The sequence below is a fragment of the Lonchura striata genome, chromosome 2, assembly GCF_046129695.1.
Source record: "Lonchura striata isolate bLonStr1 chromosome 2, bLonStr1.mat, whole genome shotgun sequence".
Taxonomy (NCBI): domain Eukaryota; kingdom Metazoa; phylum Chordata; class Aves; order Passeriformes; family Estrildidae; genus Lonchura; species Lonchura striata.
In genome coordinates, this window is record NC_134604.1 from 79,650,088 (window position 1) to 79,669,910 (window position 19,823).

The following is a 19,823-nucleotide window of genomic DNA, read 5'->3' on the forward strand; positions in this document are numbered from 1 at the left end:
GTGATTGAAAATGCCACGACAAAGCTCTTTTGACCCACATCTCACTCTCAAGTGGAGGAAATGAAGTCCATGCTTGACTCTTATCAGCACTCCTTGGAATGTGGCAGCACAAGAGTGTAATCACGCAGCAGTGCCGCAGTGTCAGCGCCCTGTCACCAGGGCCTTGCAACCACAGAACAGAGCCCTTGTCTGCCCAGGCACAATATCTAAAGTAGGCTCAGCAAAGCAAAAATGAAGGGCTAATAATCTCTGCCCTAGAGAGTACACCCTTTGGCAGTTTGATGCTGCACTGAAATTCATAAGTACAGCTCTTTGGTCATTGCCAACCCCCTGAATTATCCATAAAACTCTGCATAGTCTATTGCTTCTGCTCATGAAACTGAAAAAGACTTGGTTCATTAAAAGAAAAGCTACAGATAAAAAAATGTCAGGGTGGGAGAAATGCAAGCAAATAAGTTCAGGTGTTTAATTTTTTATTTATTTATTTATAATGCCTATTTTTTTCTTTTCCTTCTTCATCATCATTTTTTCTAAGATGATGAATAGGCCTTCGGCTCTGGGTTTCATTTCTCCATCTGATTCATCCCACCTAGGATCTATGAAGTTGGCAGCATGCTGTACAATTTCTCTCTGCTCATTTCTTCCCCCTACAGGTTTACAATAGTGAATTTACTGCAGTAGAGAAAATATCATTCTGATCAAATTTTGAAAAATGTTTCTATATACTTTTTAATGAGGTGATAGATTTATTTTTAGTCTGTAATTTTTCTTATGATGCTTCAATAAATCCATTATCTAGCAAATCAAGGAAATTATAGGGAGAAATGTCTTAATGCACTAAGGAGCACATTCTTATTTTAACGTTTGGGTATTATAAAGAGCTGTGACTGCCTCCAAAAAAATTCTATCAAGGGGACACAATGGTACAGTTTTTTAAATGGTACACACTAGCTCATTCTCAAAGCATCCTTGCTGGTTGCTCTCTTCCTGTCCTCTCTTTGTACAGGAGGTTCATTGAATCTCAGCTTTTCTGCCTGGCTGAGTTTCACCCACTCGTTATCAGGAATGAATCACATCTCCGTAGCATCTCTGCTCCTCCCAGCCAGTCTCCAAACAGAAGAATCAGCCCACAGATCAGCTCCTGATTTCAGTCATGTGAGCAATTCTCCCACCCCAGCGGATGTGGGCGACCACCTGTGGTGTGTGCACAGCTCGGCACTGGCTGGGTGGGTACAGCTGGGCACCGGGGCTGCACAGCACCAGGGATGCCAGGGGAGCCCAGTCCCAAGCAGTGGAAAGTCGTAAACTTACAAGAACTACCACAGTACCTGCTGAAAAGTCTTTTTCCTTCCCATGCTGTTTCTCCTTACTTCTGAAATGACCCCACTACTCCTCTTACCTCCAAGGACATGGTTCTAAGTCAAAGTTTCTAACCCACATTTTATTGGCACCACCCAGAAAGCTGTTGCAGTTGTCACTGTATTCACTTATACTGCAGGTATGCTTTAACCCCATTCCTGAAAGGGACTTGGATTATCAACTGATATATGGTTCAAAAATAGCTGGTCTATCTTTTTCATTTTTTTTTTTTTTTTTTTTTTTCCCGAAACTTGTAAAAGCAGCTGACAACCTAGGGTTCAGATTGTCCCATATTTCAAAAGAGAAATAGATGTTCTACTCATATAGAAATTACTGACTATTGTACTCCTGAAGTCCTGGAGTTGAGTTAAGCTTTCCCACCAAAGATAAAATAAATACATTCACACTAACAGCTTCTTTTGACGGTTTTTGTTATTTTTACTTTATACACATTTTTTTAAAAAGAGGCTTTATTGCCCAGAGCTTTCTTTCCAGAGACCATTCTTCATTGTATCATATCAAATAAAGCAACAGAAAGAACCCAATGGGACAGGAGGGCAGAAGTGGAGTGGGAAAGAGCAAGTAGAGAAAAAAATGAGGCTTGGGAACACAGTGTCATGTTCAAATCATGTCAATACTGATGGTTGACCTTCCCTTGAGGAGAGAGGCAGGAGAAGTGAGAGCAGTTGACAGACTGGAGTTTGGAAAGAAATGATTATACCAACTAGCTTTGAGATTCTAAGTGCCTCACTATGAATATGTCATTTTGTTGTGCTTTTTATTAATTCAAGGATAATTCAGAAATCCTCCACATTCAGGGTTCATCTTTGCTGCCCAAAAAGCTGTAGTGTTTCCCCATATGTATCCCTATAACTAGGTGACCTGGCTATCCCAGCTGAGATATTCACATCCTTAAAGTTAAAAATACTATTTCAAAGGACTGGCCACTAAAACTTTACAAGACACCTAGTTAATATAAGCAACACCATATTATATAAGAGTATGTATTATTCAGATTGCACTCTTGAAAACTGTGTGAAGACTCATAATGCATCCCAACATCCTGATGTTACTAGATTAAGGCACAAAAGTGGAACAGGACAGCAGATCTAATCCGAAAAAAAATATTTCCTTTGACAAAAAGAATAAAAATTGTGACAGGTGAGTAAAGGAACAACAATAAAGGATCCAAAATAAAATAAATTTTATCATATTTTTGACTAATTTATCACTGGTTTGAGGTTCAGAGGAGAGGTGGAAGAAGATTACATGGGAAGGAAAACTATGGAAGAAAGTAAACTAACACTCTTCACTACTACCCCCTTCATCCTTTCCCAGAGCCACAGACCCATTAGGACAGTGAGGAATCTCCTACTTTTTGAGTGCTGTCCCAGTAAGACTTGGCAGAGAGGTGGAATGTAGATTTACTACCACACACATGACCTTTGGCCAAATCCTGAGCAAGTCCTGGAAGATACCTGGTTTGTACTGCTGCCTGTTTCTCTCCTATCTGGGAGTCTCATGCAAGGCCATCTCTTTTACAAGACAACATTTTTGTGAACTTGTGACAAATGAGGTAACTCAATAATAGTCTCAACAGCCCAATGCTGCTACAGGTTCACCACATCACAGAGCAGCTGATGAGACCATGTGTTCTGCCTACATCTTTCCAGCACCTGAGACAAGAATGGCTTTTTCTATTTTTGCTGCTTTCTTCTAGTACATTTTGTCTTAAGGAAAAGAAAAACTTTAGACCACCAGTCCATCTCAACTAACCTTTTCTCCTCCATCCCTTCCCCAGTACCTAAGGGAATGGTCAAATGGTCATTAGTTCTAAATAGAGTAAAAGGTACTCAAGCAGGACTTTTACCCATTAAAAACAACAGCAAAAACCAAATCCAGAACACAACAAAATCAAACCACATATTTCTAGAAAAAATAAAAGTAAGTTTAAAAGGAGCACAAAACCACAAAAATTGAGTCAGTTTCTGTTCAACACTCCCATTGCTTGTCTTTACCTGTCCCCCTCTTTCTCATCTGTCCTACACAGATGAAGATGTGCTAATATGAAAGAAGCCCACAGTACCCATTGACATCTACAGTAGCATGTATCCCCCTGTAATAAGAACAGATCTGCAGAACAGAGAAGCCACCTTTAGGGACTTGACATCCACTAAAAAACTGATATAGGTGCTCTCTCAGTTATTCAAAACTGGAAATGTTCTTTGAATTCCTTACCAACAATGAGAAAGGCACTTTAAATGCCTTTAATTCTCTATGCTTATTTATAGAAACACAATGTAATGCTGTTTCTTCCCCTATGTAAGAAAGTGTTACAGTGTTATTAGTAACACCAAACATTATATGGATTTCAGAGTTATCCATTTGATCAGTGAAATTGCCAAGGTAATGAAGTAATATTTATAATCCTATATAGGCCTTCTCATTATTACAGTATATTCAGAGAAGACACTGATGCTCAACTACTTCTGCTTAGCAAAAGCTCACACATCAGCTGTTTTGTTGGGGTGGAATCTGACTGTAGCTTCTTCTTCAAGATATCTTTGCCTACACTTTGTTCCTGGATCAGTGTTTCACTTCCATGTTTGCTGGGTACACACTTTTATTTCATTTTCCATTGGTGCATTCCAAAATATTAATGTGTTTCAAAAAAAAATCCCATTCTTTAATATATATAGAAAACAATTAAAGAGGAATTTAAATTAAGGTGTTTGTGTCAATGGGCATTTTGTAACTGGCAAAGCCAGCTACTGCAATCAGTATACCTTTGCAAACATGCCATACCTTGCTTGTTTTGGGCCTCCATATTTCAGTGGAATTGAAGATTCAGACTTCTAAGTCAACTTTAACATTCAGGAGAAAATGGCAAAAGTGAAAGAATAAATTAATTTTCAAAAAAATACAGCAGAAGGAAGAAATGGCCAGCTGGGTAAACAAAATTTTCATGACCAATCTTTACATGGAACTAGAACCCACTTGGAAATCACCTCTCTCCAGGCTTGCCATCACTGGTGTGGAATTTTTCTTACTAAAATAAGTTAGGTTTCTTCCAAGCTTTCATGTTGTTTTGCCTAAAGTTCAAGAAATACAAACCAAAACTGTCTCTAGAGGGAGATCTGGTTTTATGCTCTCTCAATCTGCACTATACATTTGTAACCAATCTACAGTATAAAACAAAGATCCGCCCAAATCTTAAAAAAAAACATTATATAGGTATGCTAAAGTCTCAAATAACAAATATTTGAAAGTGAGAGTATTCCAAAAGGAAACTTGTCTATAAAATCACAATTCAGTGTTTTCTTGGCAGGCAAAATATATCAGTCATTAATTGCAATTTAATTTCCACACATTGAAATTGGTACTTACTATTAGAAAAATTATTTTAAAAAAAAAGGCTGGGAAGAAAACCCACCCTGTGCTACTCCCATGTAGGGGCATCACAAGAACAGGAGGAGGAAGACAGGCGAAAAAAGGAAGATGTAGAACACATAAGCCAGTAACTACCCAACCCCTATTCCTGTGTGAGATTTGAGTTATGTGAAAGAATTGCAGTGTTGTCCAAGTGAGCACATTGTCACCTGGTTGCCATGATGTTGGGATAATGGTGCCAGTAACCTGGATTTAGAGGTTAAGTTAGCCAAGCAGGCTAACATTTTTCTCGATCCCCTTGGTAGCAGAACGCAGGACAAAATTGTCTTTAATTTGGATGGGTGCCCAGTGCACCTGTAACTGACTGTTCCAGGGGTGGAAATACAGCCTTATCATCTGTCATGGGCTGAATCCAGAATTTAATGGAATAGGGTGAAGCTCTGAAATTCATGCATTACGTGGATGTTCTTATTGTGTGGGGCAACACATCAAAACAAGTTTTTGAGAAGGGGAAGACCATAGTCCAAATCTTTCTCAAAGCTAATTTGATCACAAAACAAAGATCAATCGACTTGAACAAGGCATTCAGTTTTTCGGAATAAAATGGCAAGATGGAGGTCACCACATCCCAGTGGATGAAACTAACAAGATAACAGCAATGTCTCCACAAACAAGCAAAAAGGCAACACAAGCTTTCTAAGGCATTGTGGGTTTTTGGACACTGTGCTGAAGGGCCCCCACTGTATCATGAATTACCATGAAATAAAAAGCAATATGCCCAATTCACTGATGTGTTATATTGTAGGAGGATATTAAAGGTAGAAAGCTATTGTGTGGAGTACACATGACAAGTCACAAAAACTGATGAAGGACAAGGTGAATTGATTCAGTTTGTAGAGTTGAAAGCCATCAATCTGGCTGTAGACACTGCTGAATGATAAAAATGGCCAATACTTTATAATGAGTCATGGACAGTGGCAAATGTCCTGTGAGAGTGGCTACAGGAATGGAAGCAGGGCAACTGACAGCATGTGTGGCTGAATTATGGCTGCTTTTGATAGTAAAATATATCATGTAGATGCTTCCATACCCAAGAGCTGGGCCACCCAAGAGCTGGCCACTGAAAATCAGCAGGTGGGTCAGGCTGCTGTGATTGAAGTGGCTCGATCAAATCTGAGCTGGCAAGGGATTAATTAGAGCCCAATGGGCTCATGACACCTCAGGCCATCAAGGAAGAGTTGCAACATATAGATGAGCCTATATATGGTTTGGACTGAACCACTGACACTATTGCACAGGCTATTCATCAATGTGAAATGTGCTGCAATCAAGCAGGCCAAGCACTCAAAACCTCTCTGGTATGGATGAGGATGGCTGAAATAAAAACATGGGGAGGTCTGGCAGATTGACTACATCACACTTCCTCAAACCCTTCCAGACAAGCAGCATGCGCTTACAAATGATGGAAGAAATCACCAGATGGCTGGTGCCCCACACCACCACCAAGGACACTATCTTGGGCCTTAAAAAGCAAGTTATATGGTGACACAGCATCCCAAAAAGGATTGATTCAGACAAGGGTACTCAATTCCAAAACAACCTCATAGACACCTGGACCAAAGAGGATGGCACTGAGTGGGTAAATCACATCCCCCATCATGCATCAGTCTCTGGGGAAATTGAAACTTACAATGGACTTTAAAGACAACACTGAGAGAAATGGGTGGTGGAACCTTCAAATACTGTGGTATACATTAAGAAAAAGCCACCTGGTAAGTTAACTCTAAGGAATCTGCCAATTGAGGGGCCTTGCTGAGTCAAAACCTTAATATACACTGGAAGAGGATAAAGTCACTGTAGTGCACATAAAAAATATGCTGCAGAAGACAGTTTAGATTACCTCTGCTTCAGGAAATGGCAAACACATTTGTGAGACAGATTTTCTCAAGGACCTGGATGCACTTGGTAGGTAGTGAGGAAGGATGGGGAAGTCTGACCTGCACCTCAGTGAGATTTGATTTCAGGTAATAGCCAGTGATTTGAATTACATTATGTTAACTGCTATATAATATTGTATGTCCCACTACAACAGTTCCTATAAGTTCATGCCAATGATATGACAGGAATAATTGTCCAGGTTAGTGAAGAATGAATTTTGATGAATCTGGGCAGAGTATAATAATGATAGACCTGGAAAAACACAGAAATGATGGAACCAGAACTCACTTCAGCATGCAGCAATCCAATACAAGAAACAACTTCCTGCCATGAAGGACTGCTGTGACGGATACAGCTCAAAGTCATGGACTAAAGTATCTCAGTGGACACTTCAGAGGAATTGCCCATAGACTAAGGAAATTATATGTGCATGTATAGATCAAAAGACAGGAAAGAATGTGTTGGAAATATTGGGACCTGGCCATGATGGAAATGGTACAGAATTATTGTCATGGTTTCAGCTGGAAGGGAGTTTTTGGGGTTTTTTTCTAGTAGGTGGTACAGTGCTCTGTTTTGGATTTAGGATGAGAATAATGTTGATAACATACTGATGCTTTAGCTGTTGCTAAGAAGTTTCTACATAAAGACAAGGCCTTTTCTGCCTCTCAAACCATCCCATCAGTGAGCAGTCTAGGGGTGAACAAGAACCATTTCTAGACTATTAAATTGTCTCTATCTAAGTTCAAGAGTTTTACTTTTTGTTTCTCACTCATTCCACTTGGGTGGTGAGTGAGAGAGCAACTGTGTGGTGTTTAGCCACCTGATGGGTTAAAACATTACACCATTCCAGCTCTAGGATGACTCACATTCAGCTATGGATCATATAATTTGAAATTCCTCAGAATTTTATGTCTTTTGCTTCCCTTCAACATACATCCTTCTGGTTTGAAAAAAAAAAATCTAAGCAAACAAGATATTCTGAGGTAAGGACTCATTATTGATAGTTTCACTTCTATATTTAAATTTGCTAAACTTTTAAACAACTGAAAATGGCACCTTCCAATGCAAAAACAAAGATAAGAAAAGAAATCCTTACTTGGTATCTCCTAAAAATACAAAAATCATAAAATAATAACTTGAAGTGTGGCTTGCAATGCGCCACCTACCAGAAAGATGGGGAGAGGATATTTTCAATAATATGTAGTGAGATGACATAGGGGAATAGATTCAAACTGAGAGAGTAGATTTATATTTAGGAAGAAATTCTTTACTGTGAGGGTGGTGAGGCACTGGAAAAGGTTTCCAGGAGAAGTTGTGGATGCCCCATCCCTGGCAGTGTTCAAGATCAGGCTGGACAGGGCTCTGAATAACCTGGTCTAGTGAAAGGTGTCCCTGTTTTGGCAGGAGGGGTTGAACTATATGATCTTTAGGGTCCTTTCCAACCCAAGCCATTCTCTGTAATTTTCATTTAAATAATCTTTTAAAAGTGTCTGCCTGCCTTGTGTAGAAAGATCCTACCTGAAACAGTTCTGATGCCTGTGAATACTCTTCAAGATCTTGTGGAAGTGTGTGGGGCTCTGTGGCCTCAGCTGAGGCTCCCTTTGAAATACAGAAGCATCTTCTGTATGGAGGTACAGAAATCTCACTGGTCCACTCTTGTGTCCACTCCTGTTTCTGTAAGAGACTTACAATGCTGTTTAAATTTGTACCACCTCATCATATCCTTCACCTCTTAGGGAAGAGTGACTGGCATGCATTGCTGGCTTTCCATCTCTTCTAGAGGTGAAGTGTGCTACATGATCCACCATAAAAAATGCAGGGAAGAAAATAATGGAATAGTCTTTGCTGCATGTAATAAGTGGTTTATTCATACAGTTATGGAAAACATTTTGAAACAGCTAAGATTATACACCACAGGAAGCTGCTGAGGTACATTATTTATCAATATGATCTGTACTAGTATTTGGCTCCCTCATCCTGCAAGTAATTTCCACTATGCAGTGCTTTACCAGGCACTAATTGGTAGCTCTGTAGGTACTCTTACAGTATATTTTCCTTTGCCTTCAAAAGTCAAACAGTGAAAAATAATGTTCTAGGCTGATATTTTAACCCATTTTTTTATTCCTTTAAAGAAAGACTACGGTAAAAACTGCTAACATTTGAAACATGGCACGTAGTCCTAATAGACTACTAATTTTGGATTTTACTTCATATTATAAGAAGATAGGTTTTCATGTGAATAAAGAGGGTCACTGCTTTTGCAAGTGTAGCAGAAAATTTGTTTTAACATTTAGGGCAATATGCTTTGAATTTGGCTTTACAAGCATTTTAATGTTGCAGTAAATTTAGAGACATTTTTCTGTAACTTAATGCTTGCCTGTCAAATTATCAGTGATTACTCACTCATTTCAGGTGTGATTCACAACCAACAAGAAAAATTTCCTTGCAACATGATATCTTCAGACAGCATCTATTAACAGCACAAATGTGCTGCTGTTCGAAGGTGATGAAAACACTTGTGTCCTATAAATGTCTATGTTAATAATTTTCATACCTTGAAGAAAACAAATTTTAGACTTTTTAAGAAGGTCATCCTGATGAACAGTAAGGGAAGAGATGCTCCATAGGTTACAACAATAAAACTTCTCTGGAATTTATTGAGGTTTCTTTTGTCAGCAGACCTATGATCTGTTGCTTACATAAAGTCTGGGAAGCAAAGAATTTTGTGATTAAGTGTTGTAAGAAGCAATTATGGGATGACTTCCAGTAACACAACCATCCAAAGTTATTGCTTTGCTTTGGTGTTTTAATTCATTTCCAACATCTCAAGGTTAGAAAATCTGTTACACAAAAAAGTGTTTGTTTGCCAACAAGTGGTATACAACAGCTCAGTTTTCACTGTTACTTCTCCTGCTCAGAAAAGGATGTAAAACTTAGAATAATAGAATCATAGAATCATTAAGGTTAGAAGAGATCTCCAAGACCACTGAATGCATTCAGCTGTCTAAGATTTGGTGTTGTCTATAGTAATTCTGAAGTTGAGAACTGAATGTTAAGCTACTTTGAGGTGAAAAAAGCAAATTAAGGTAGAAGTTTGCGAATTTGGAAGGGATGCTAACATCATCTCAGACCACAATCTTATACTATAGGTTGAGTAGAGTTCCCCCAAGAACCATAGACCTGAATATTTGTAGGAGTCCTTGCTTTCCCTCCACTTTGTCAAAATCCATGCTGAACATGAGGCAAGACCTTGCAGATGTAAAGCATAGATGGATGCACTAGTTGCTTTCACTTCTAGACTCAATGGCTCAACTGAAGTTACAACTAAAGACTTGATCCTTACATTTTAAAATCAGGCTCATTTATTTACAACTGTCCAAAATCTAATAGAAATTATATTATAGGAAAAGAAAAACTAGTAATATATAGTTATTATGTATACCAAATCCCATTCTTTTTAGTTTATTCATTCCCAAACACAATTTCTAAAAGAAGAAATTACAAATACACAATAATGACCTGAATTTATTTTCTCCTCATTCATCTGTGTAGGAGATGATAGAACAACTATGTCACAAGATGTGATATTCCTCTCTAGACATTCGGTACAGCAAAAAGCTTATTTTGATGATACCTTCTCAAAACCTAATGCCCAAAAGACCATTTCTTGTACTCAACAGACTCTTGATTGGCTGCATCAGCTGTATACAAGGGCAGGGATGGGGACAGAGGAGGTAGCACATGCCTCAACACCCACCAGCTGGCACTTACAAGCTCTTGTCCTCACTCATTGTGTGTCTAGCACAGTGTCAACTCAAGGCTAACAGCTTTTCCAGCATTTCCTTTCCTTTTTATGCCTTCTTTCTCCTTGCCCATACCCTCACCTGTAGGATGTCAAGACACACGCACATTAGAGGCACCTTAATTCCCTACAGTGTATTCATTCTTTAATTCAGTCAAGACCACAAACGTGCATGCTAATGTAAGCTGTGCCAAGGGTACTTGAAAAGGTGATTGAGCCTCTGGCCCTGCTCCAGGAGATGAGATATGTGAGCATGTCCTTCGAAGCACAGAGCAGTCCTACGCCTGTAGAATGCTGCTACGCTTCAGCATTTCTGTACTTCGCAATGTTTGTAGGAAAACGTTCCCTTCAAGCATTAGCCATCTGGTAACGTTTGCTTATCAAATCTTTCTGCATGCCTCAAGGGACAGCTGTGGGCAGATCTAAGGCAGTAACAAATACACCAGATTAGGCCCTTGGTCTTTAAAAATTGTGTCTATTTTAGTAGAGACTAAAGAGAAGGGGAATGTTCATCATGATGCTTATATAGTCTTTATAACTACTACATATTTTAGTAGCATGTACCTTTCCTATACAAAAAAACAGTCCATGCTTTCAAAACACTCAAAGAGCTAAACTATGTATAATTACAACTGGAATATTTAAATCAACTTGATATATCTTAAATTGTTCATTACATCATAGCTAAACATAACACCTGAGAATAAGGTGCTGACTTACTTGAGGAATACTTGTATGACTAACCAACCATGTGCTTGAATTCAAGTTTCAGAATCAAGTCAATAGCTGGTAATTTATTCTAGTTCACAGGTTCTTGTATTTGCAAAACACAAATTTGTAAATTTTTTTCTTCATCCTTCAAAAGATATAAATTCACTCAAAATGAATTGATGTCAGGCTTAAGGGAAGAAAAGCAACCCAGTAGTGGATTTATGATTTTGTTGTTTGGAAGGCTGCTAACTCAAGCTCCCTGCCTGCCTTTTTATTTTTATATGAGTACATAAGGAATTTCTGTCAGAACAATCAGAGAAACATTAAACACTATACTCGATGGAATACATCCAGTAAATAATCACACTGGAAACAGTTTATCTTCAAGAAATTGAAGTGTATGGGCTCCAGCTCTTAAGTAAAATACTTGCTTATGATTGAAATGAAGACACGACGAATTCAGAAGATAAATCTCTCTCTTTTCCTCTATTCTGCCTCTGCATACCCAGTACTTAATACTGATGCTGAAACTCTGGAAAGACCACACTTTACAGATTAAGTCAGTTCAGTCTCTCACTTCCCAATTTAAAAATCTTGTCTGAACACACAAAAATCAATATATTACCTTACATTCTGTGAAAGCTAAATATAATTGTACTTCTGTTCATTCATGGAATCACTCAGGTTGGAAGAGACATCAGAAGGCTTGTAGTCCAACATCCTGCTCATATGAGAGTGAACTCTGAGGTACAACAGGTCACTTAGGGCTTTACTATATTATATATTGAAACCCTGCAAGAATGATGCTACACAATCTCTATGGGCCTGTCCTGTCCCACTGCCCAAGTGGCCTCCTGAGAAGGACATAGGATACACCCCTATAACAGGATGTCACTTTTCCCATTTTTCTGTCTGTGGCCACTGCCTCAGAGACCAGCTCAAATTCCTCAGTTCCCTCCCTGTAGGCACAATATCTCTGTGGTTAAGTCCTCTGAAGCTATTATTAATTAATTCTGTAATATACTTTTATATATATATCTATCCTTAAACACTAAGCACAGGATTTGGGAAGTCAAAACAAAAAATTATATTTCAAGTAAATCCTTTCTTATATGCTCAGACTGTGTCTGAATTCAACAATCATTTCAACTAGCATAAATTTAATCTGAATTCTCTGTTAGAACAAATGTTGTATGTTACTTTGCATATGTCTATCTTCACTGCAATCAATAAACACCTGTATGGTAAAAAGGGAATAGGGGACAATTTATTCCTTAGTTGTCCTCTGGAAAAAAGAGTTAATATAAAGGAACAGTGTAGGCAGTTTTACTGACTGCTGTGAAAGGGAGTCTATAACAGACTAATCCTTTACATGCACATTTTAAACTTGCACTAAACAGTACACAAGCCAAAAAGAATAATGTTAAGAAATTAGAGATTCTTCAAGCAGACAGATGCAGAGATCAAAGAGAGTAAAAGGGTAATCAGAGTTCAATGCTGCAAAATACTCAGTATTGTAAACAGAAAAGAATGTCAGCAGCTCTTTCAAGATATGAGAATGTCATAGGATCACTTCACACCCTGGAGAATAAATGTAGCAAATATTGATTTGAGCAAAACAGTTTGTAGAAGAGTGTGATCTGTAAAACAAAAAAAAATGTTCCAAACAAACAAAGCATGATACACATTAATTCAAAAAGAAATCATTTTTTAGCTGAGAATTTACAAAGAAATGGGACAAATATAGAGTATGTATTTTTCATAGTTGAGTAATACTCTGATCAACTATGTGCTTTGTAAACACCTGCCTGCATGTCAGGTCAGATGAATCAATCCCATCTGAGTTCCTTCTTCTTCAAATACAGTTATTTTCCTCTTCTAGACAATGATAAACCTCCTTGGAGGTGATTCATGTACATGGCTGAATTTTTATGATGTGAAACTTATTTTGCTAAGGACAACATTTTGTTTGACAAGAAGCAGCCAAAGAACTCCACCTTACAAATGTGTGCCTAGTCTCTGAGTACACAGTGGTCACTATAAAAACACTCAGACAACGTACAACCACATCAATGCAAGGGCAAGCCTTGGGTCAGCCTTGCTGATTTATGCAGACCTTAGAAAGCAGTGGGTGAAGCACTCAGGGAGACCTCCATGAGCAGAACAGCCCTGTTGCAAGCCCTACTACCAGGTAATGCCCTGAAGATCTGCTGGCTTCTTTTATTTAGATGAGTACAGAAAGAAATCTAAGGGCTACATGAGAACACACTATCAGAATCACTAGATTTGTGCATTCCTGGACACCACTACACTAAGCAATTCTTGGCTGTTAGGTTTTTCTTACTACTATTGTCACTACTTCGTGTTGAGAATTCAACTCTTAAACAAAGTGATATAAGAATAATTTCAGGTTTAGATAAGTTGAAATCTTGAGCTAAAAAATTTAATGTTTTATTGACTAACAGCAAGAAGGAAGCATCTAACTCAAAACCTAGACCCTAAGAGGACACAAAGCACACTTTTAAAAGATGTCACTCAGACTGAATTTTCGGCAACCCCTTTGGTCACACTTGGTAGGTGCAGAAGGGTCACAGACCAGGTCTGACCCCTTCTCCTGAAGGATAGTGCTTTCTATATAATTATTATTGGTAGAACTGTTTCACACAAAGTGCAAAACAGCTGTTCCAGCACAGGTTTCAATTCATTTTGGCCTGGGGCTCAAGGAATTGTGGTGTTGTTTTGGTGGAATAACATGCATTGCTGCCTCTCAGTAATCCTTGAGCACTGAGACAGGGATTCAAGGTAGGTGTGAGAAATGCCAGCACCCTAAGTAGCTTCCAGGTATTGAAAAATGGGTGAAAAAGCAAGGTACATTTCTTCATCAACCTTGTGTTCATGGCAGAAATAATTAAACTGACACACAACTAATAAAATCAGTTCTAGAAAAAGTAAGAGGTGCAAGAGGTACATTTTACCTTCTGAGTTATTAGACACAGATTTGATAAGTATAGCATCATACTAAACCTCAATTCACTAAGACATTAATATCCTCCCAGCCTGTCAAAATGTTTATATCAGGATAAAAATTCTTTGTTTTTCTTTAGAGAATCTCTATTTTAACAACTTTTTACTTCATGTTTCAATCAAAAAAAATAGTTTAAGCATTATTATTCAATAAATGAATATAAAACCCAAAACCTTTCTCAGCTTGGCCAAATACGAAAATATTATTTGGTGACTAAAATTTGTTCCTTTCTTAGGACATTCAATCTCCTATTAAAGGAACAGTGAGGTGACACCCGAGAGCTCAAGGTTTCCTTGCAACTGGACCTTCATATGGAGGTGTAATATCTGCACTATGCAATCCCCATACAGAGATACTGTGGAGGAGGAGCATGATTTGAACACCTTTCTTGAAATCTCAATCTAAAATGAAAATAAAGTAGAATTAAAAATTAGTCATTTTCTCCTTTAAAAACTTTTTAAATCTCTTCCCCCCAAAAAGGTTTGCTTAGCATCTTATTTGTAATTGGTTTCCTATTTTGGCAAATCAAATTGTTTACCCTGATTGACACTATGAAAAACACTGGAATGAGAAAAAAAAAAAATTAGGGGATGATTTTCATGAAGAGTTTAATCTTCCTTCATTTGTTCTTTTTTTTCATGTGATATTTCTCAGATTCATTATGACTTTACATGTGTTCATCAGTACTGTACTTACAAATCAGGAAAATTTCCCTTTTCAGATTATCACCTTGTCAAAAAAAAAAAAAAAAAAATTATTGCACCAAAACCTTACTAACCCATCATCCTATCAATGTGAACAAAATTTAAGTACAAGTAAATGTACAGATGAAATCAATCAGGGAAAATCTATTATTTTGTATTGTCTTCACCTATGACAAGAAATCCTATGACTCTTGATGCAAATATCAAATTAACAGGCAAACCATTTAAAATGCAGGCTTGGGAAAGAAGAAAACAATAGTTATAGCAGAAGGAAAGTAATACAATTTTGTTTAATGCAATTAAATAGTAGGTGAAAACATCAGCCTGCAGCTGACAAAACAGATACTCCCAGGTGGTGCTATTCTACAAAGCTTTATGCCTCATCCTAAGAAAGAGCTTGAATCTCCATACCAGCAACCACCCATGGGGTCACAAAAAGAAAAGGATAGCATGTCTTTTTTATTCCTGTCAGTTCCCTTTACATATTGTTGCAACTGACACTTTTTAAAATATTAAACATCATGAAAGAAACAGAGCCTGAGATTTGAAAGAAAGAGCCATAAGGTGAGTTCACCAAGCAAGTGATAATCACTAGAGCTTGCATTCACCCCACCTGCCTGCCAGTTTAAAGATCATGTATACTCGATGGAGGTGGAAACCCAAGTGAATTAGGGCATTACTCTTTACAAATAACTTCAATATTAACAAGGATTTGACTTTACAAATAATAAAAATCTGTAAATTGTAATAACTCTTATTGGAGTAACAGTCAATTCTCACATCAATTCCCACCTTCCTCGAATTTTCAGTTTTATAATCAACAAGATTTTTTGTGGATTTAATATTTACTTTTCATCCAGGATCCAAAAGCCTTTTGAGGTGTAAACTTACAAAACTAAAGCATGCATTGTTCTGCCCACTCACAAAAAAAAATAAAATAAAATAAAAATAGGTGTTGTATCAAGCTGGAAGTCTTGTCTACAAAAGTGTGCTGATAAGGCTGAATTTACAGCTGTTTTGTGGCAGCTGAAATGCTCATATCTCGAAGACACAAGCGCTGTGCCCATGCCAGGAGATGCTGGCAGGTGGGGTGGTCGTGTCAACACAGTGCCTTTGGCAGCAGTGTGATTTAGAAACACTTAAACTGATGGGAATTACATCTTACTCCATTATAGCACATTTCATGGTAATTTCTCTGTGTTACAGACTCGGTGCAACTTGTCCAAACTCAAAAATAAATTTGTTTCTATGCAGATACTTTACCAAGAAAAGCAGAGGAGTAGCAAAGTCAGGTCCAGACAAAAATGGAAGGACTTCAAGGCTAAATGAATTAACTCCAGGTATGATCTGATGACAACTCAAACTAATCTGTGATGGAGCTGTCACACATTTCCTTCAGCCTTAAACCTAAACTCAAAAAACCTTAGTGGAAAGCAGGGCTCCACAGCTCCAGCTGAGGCTACTTGATGCAGCCCTGATAAGAAAGATCTGAGTGTGTCAGCTGACAAGAAGCTCAAAATGAGCTGACAATGTGCACTTGCAGCCAGGATGCCAAGTGTATGCAAAGAGCAGAAAACAGTCCAGGGAGATGATTCTGCCTTGTGAGACCCCAAGTGGACTCCTGCATTCAGCTCTGGGGGATGCAGCATAAAAAGGGCATGACCTTGTCAGAGCAAGTCCAGAAGAGGGCTATGAAGATGATCAGAGGGCTGGAATACCTCTGCTATGAAGACAGTCTGAGATGATTGAGGTTGTTCAGCCTTGAGAACGCTCTGGGAGACCTTTCAGCAGCATTCCAGTACCCAAAGGGGGCCTACAAGCAGCTGGAAGGGCACTTTTTACAAAGGCATGTAGTGATAGGACAAAGGGGAATGGCTTTGAAGTGAAGAAGGGGAAGTTAAGATTAGATAAAAAGAAGAAATCATGTGTGTAGTGAGGCACTGGAACAGGTTGCCCACAGAAGCTGTGAACGCCCCATCCCTGGAAGTGTTCAAGGCCAGGTTGGGAAAGGTTTTGAGCAAGGTTTTCATGGCAAGGAAGCTTTCCTGCCCATGGCACAGAGGTTGCCACTAGATGATTGGTAAGATCCCTTACAAGCCAAACTGTTCTGTGATGATTGTATGTTTCTACCTTATTCTATCACTAATATTGAAGCTCCAGGGTATTTGCAATATGTAGCCAAATGACAGATCTTCCTGTGCTTCATTGCAGCACAGATACAAAACACTTGGTTCTTCCCCACACCAATTTTATAACTCAGGTAACATTAACATGTGGCCTGTACAAGATGTATTGCCTACACTGGGCTCTAGAGTTCTGGGCATATAAATGTGGAATAAAACCCAGGAAACTTTCCCAGCAGTACAAGGAACCCAAAATCTGTATTCATTATTGCTGCTATACAGCTTACTTCTTTGAAGGGTGTGGTAGGTGGAAAAAAGGCTTTGTTAAAATGCTACAGATCCGCACTTGATCCTGGTGTTTCTTTACAACCTCAGTATTGTCTGGCTGTGTATGATTACCCATACAAGTCTTTCATTCATCCATTAAAACCGAATGCCCTACTAGAAATAAGAGACCAACTTCAGCAATAAATTCGTTCAGAGCAGAGAAGTTTCATTACTGAAAATTAACCATTTCCTATAAATTTAATTGATTTGTACTCAGCAAAATCTCTTATGCTCAGATTAAGCTGATGAGTTGCATTTTGTGAATGCAATGGCAGATATCCAAAAACCGCTTCAGCTTCTTGTAGGAAAATTAATTTACTAATTTTGGGTAAGGTGATTGATCCCTTTTTTTTTCCCTCTGTACACCACAGCATTTCTGAACACAACAGCAGATAGCTGTTCCATCTGGATTCTCACTAATTAGTGAAATGCCAGCTGATCCTGTCGTTTCCCACCAAACATTCTTCCCAGATGCAGTCTGACTGTCACCCTCTAAGTTTTCTTCTAGTGGGGTCTTCTCAATTTAAAATTAACTCTAGTACTTTCATTACCTTTTTCTACTCCAACACACTAAAAACTATTAAAAGTGTAATTAGGTTATAAAAGTGATAGATATCTAATAACTAATATATTTATTTTCTCATATATATCACAAGAAAAAATATATTAACTATATTTGTTTTTCTCTTCAGCTTTTACTTCAGTAGTGTAGGTAGAATACACAGGCCAGCTACACTGCTTTTAGCACTGCAATAAATTAAAATATATTGGAATAATCAGCAGCCTGCATTTGTAGGAAAATTATGACAGCTTTCATACCAATTATTATCTAAGTATTTACAAGGGGAGATTTAGGTAAGCATGCCATTGAAAAGAACAAGCTGCCAAATATTCAACTCACAGATTTTTTTTTTAATTTGTATATGGTAACTCTGTTTTTTTTCCATTCATATTATGTAAATATTCTTCTCATCCTCTTATACAATGCTACTTATTACATGTTTGTCTTTATCTTTCTACAGTGACCATGACTATATCTGATTTTCAGAAACTAAATGGCATTTTAAAATTAAATTTAATTTTATAAAGAATATTGTTTATGTTATACATTAGATTTGTATAATCACTTGTCAAATACTAACATGAAATCCTTTGTATATGTATTTGAAACTTAAACTTCAGATTAGACTTCTCAACACAATAAATCTGAAGGAGAAGTGTGATCTTCAGGTAAAGGCTATGGACTTGCACTTCAAGAACTTCTGTCAGGATGAAAAACCTTTGTAATTTTCCTGCATCTTGTAACTCCATTAACAAAATGTAAATAGCAACTATATGACTATATAGGTTAGTGGAGCATAATGAAAATACAAATAAGAATTATACAGAATCACAGAATGATAGAGCCACATGGGTTTTTAGGTTGTAAAAGACCTTTACAGTCATCAAGCCCAAATGTTAACATAGTAGTGCCAAGTTAACCACTAAACCATGTCTCCAAGTGCTGTATCTACACATCTTTTAATACTTGCAGAAATGTTGACCCAAACACTCCCCTGGGCAGCCTGTTCCAATGCTTGACAACCCTCTCCGTGAAAAACTTTTCCTAACATTCAATCCAAACCTCACTTGGTGCAACCTGAGGCCATTCCCCTTTGTCCTATTACTTGTTGGGAGAAGAGACCATGTCTCCCCTTCCTGCCTCATAGCTGTAGGAAGTGATAAAGTCTCCTGAGTGTCTTCTTGTCCAGGGTAAACACCCCGAGCTCCCTCAGCAGCTCTTCACAGGACTTGTGCTCCAGAACCTTCAGCAGCTTCACCAGCCCTTCTCTGGACACGCTCCACCGTGTCGATGTCCTTCTTGCCATGAGGGACCCAAAACTGAACTCAGGATTTAAGGTGCAGCCTCACTAATGCTGAGCTGGGGGAATGGATCACGGACCCAATCCTGCTGGTCATACTATTGCTGACACAGGCACAAATTATTGCAGACAACAGCAGAAATAGGTAAAAAACTTTAGTGGTGTTCTCAAAAATAAGGAGCAAAAGGGCTTTAACATGAGAGGAACAGGAGGATGTTCCCTCCTGGTAATGAGCCGCATCTTTACTGGGGTCATACCTGAATGTGGCCCAAAAAGCCAGTCAGGAATATGAAAAGCACAGAAATTGCTTCATGGAAGAGGGATAATTTAGCACAGCTCTGCCTCCTAATCACCCAGAAGCCAGGGTATGAAGAGGGCAAGCAGAGATGAACAACCACTCAGCCTTTTTTCATATTCACCTGAAATATCATGACAGCACTGTTGAAGAAAGGTGAAACAGCTTCTGTGAAATGCGGATTCTTCAAGAGTACTTATCTGCTGTCTAGTAAAAACCTGCTCTGAAAGCAAGCTGGAGGCCATCTTGATGTCCTTATATGAAAACATTCCCTTCAAAATAGACAA

At 38.3% G+C, this 19,823-nt stretch overlaps 1 protein-coding gene across 2 annotated transcripts in view; it reads right to left on the reverse strand.

The window, feature by feature from the left end:
- The window catches only part of FGF14 (fibroblast growth factor 14), a 376,579-nt gene that overhangs the window by 232,774 nt on the left and 123,982 nt on the right, over positions 1–19,823 (reverse strand). The gene's annotated exons all lie outside the window — the stretch shown is intronic.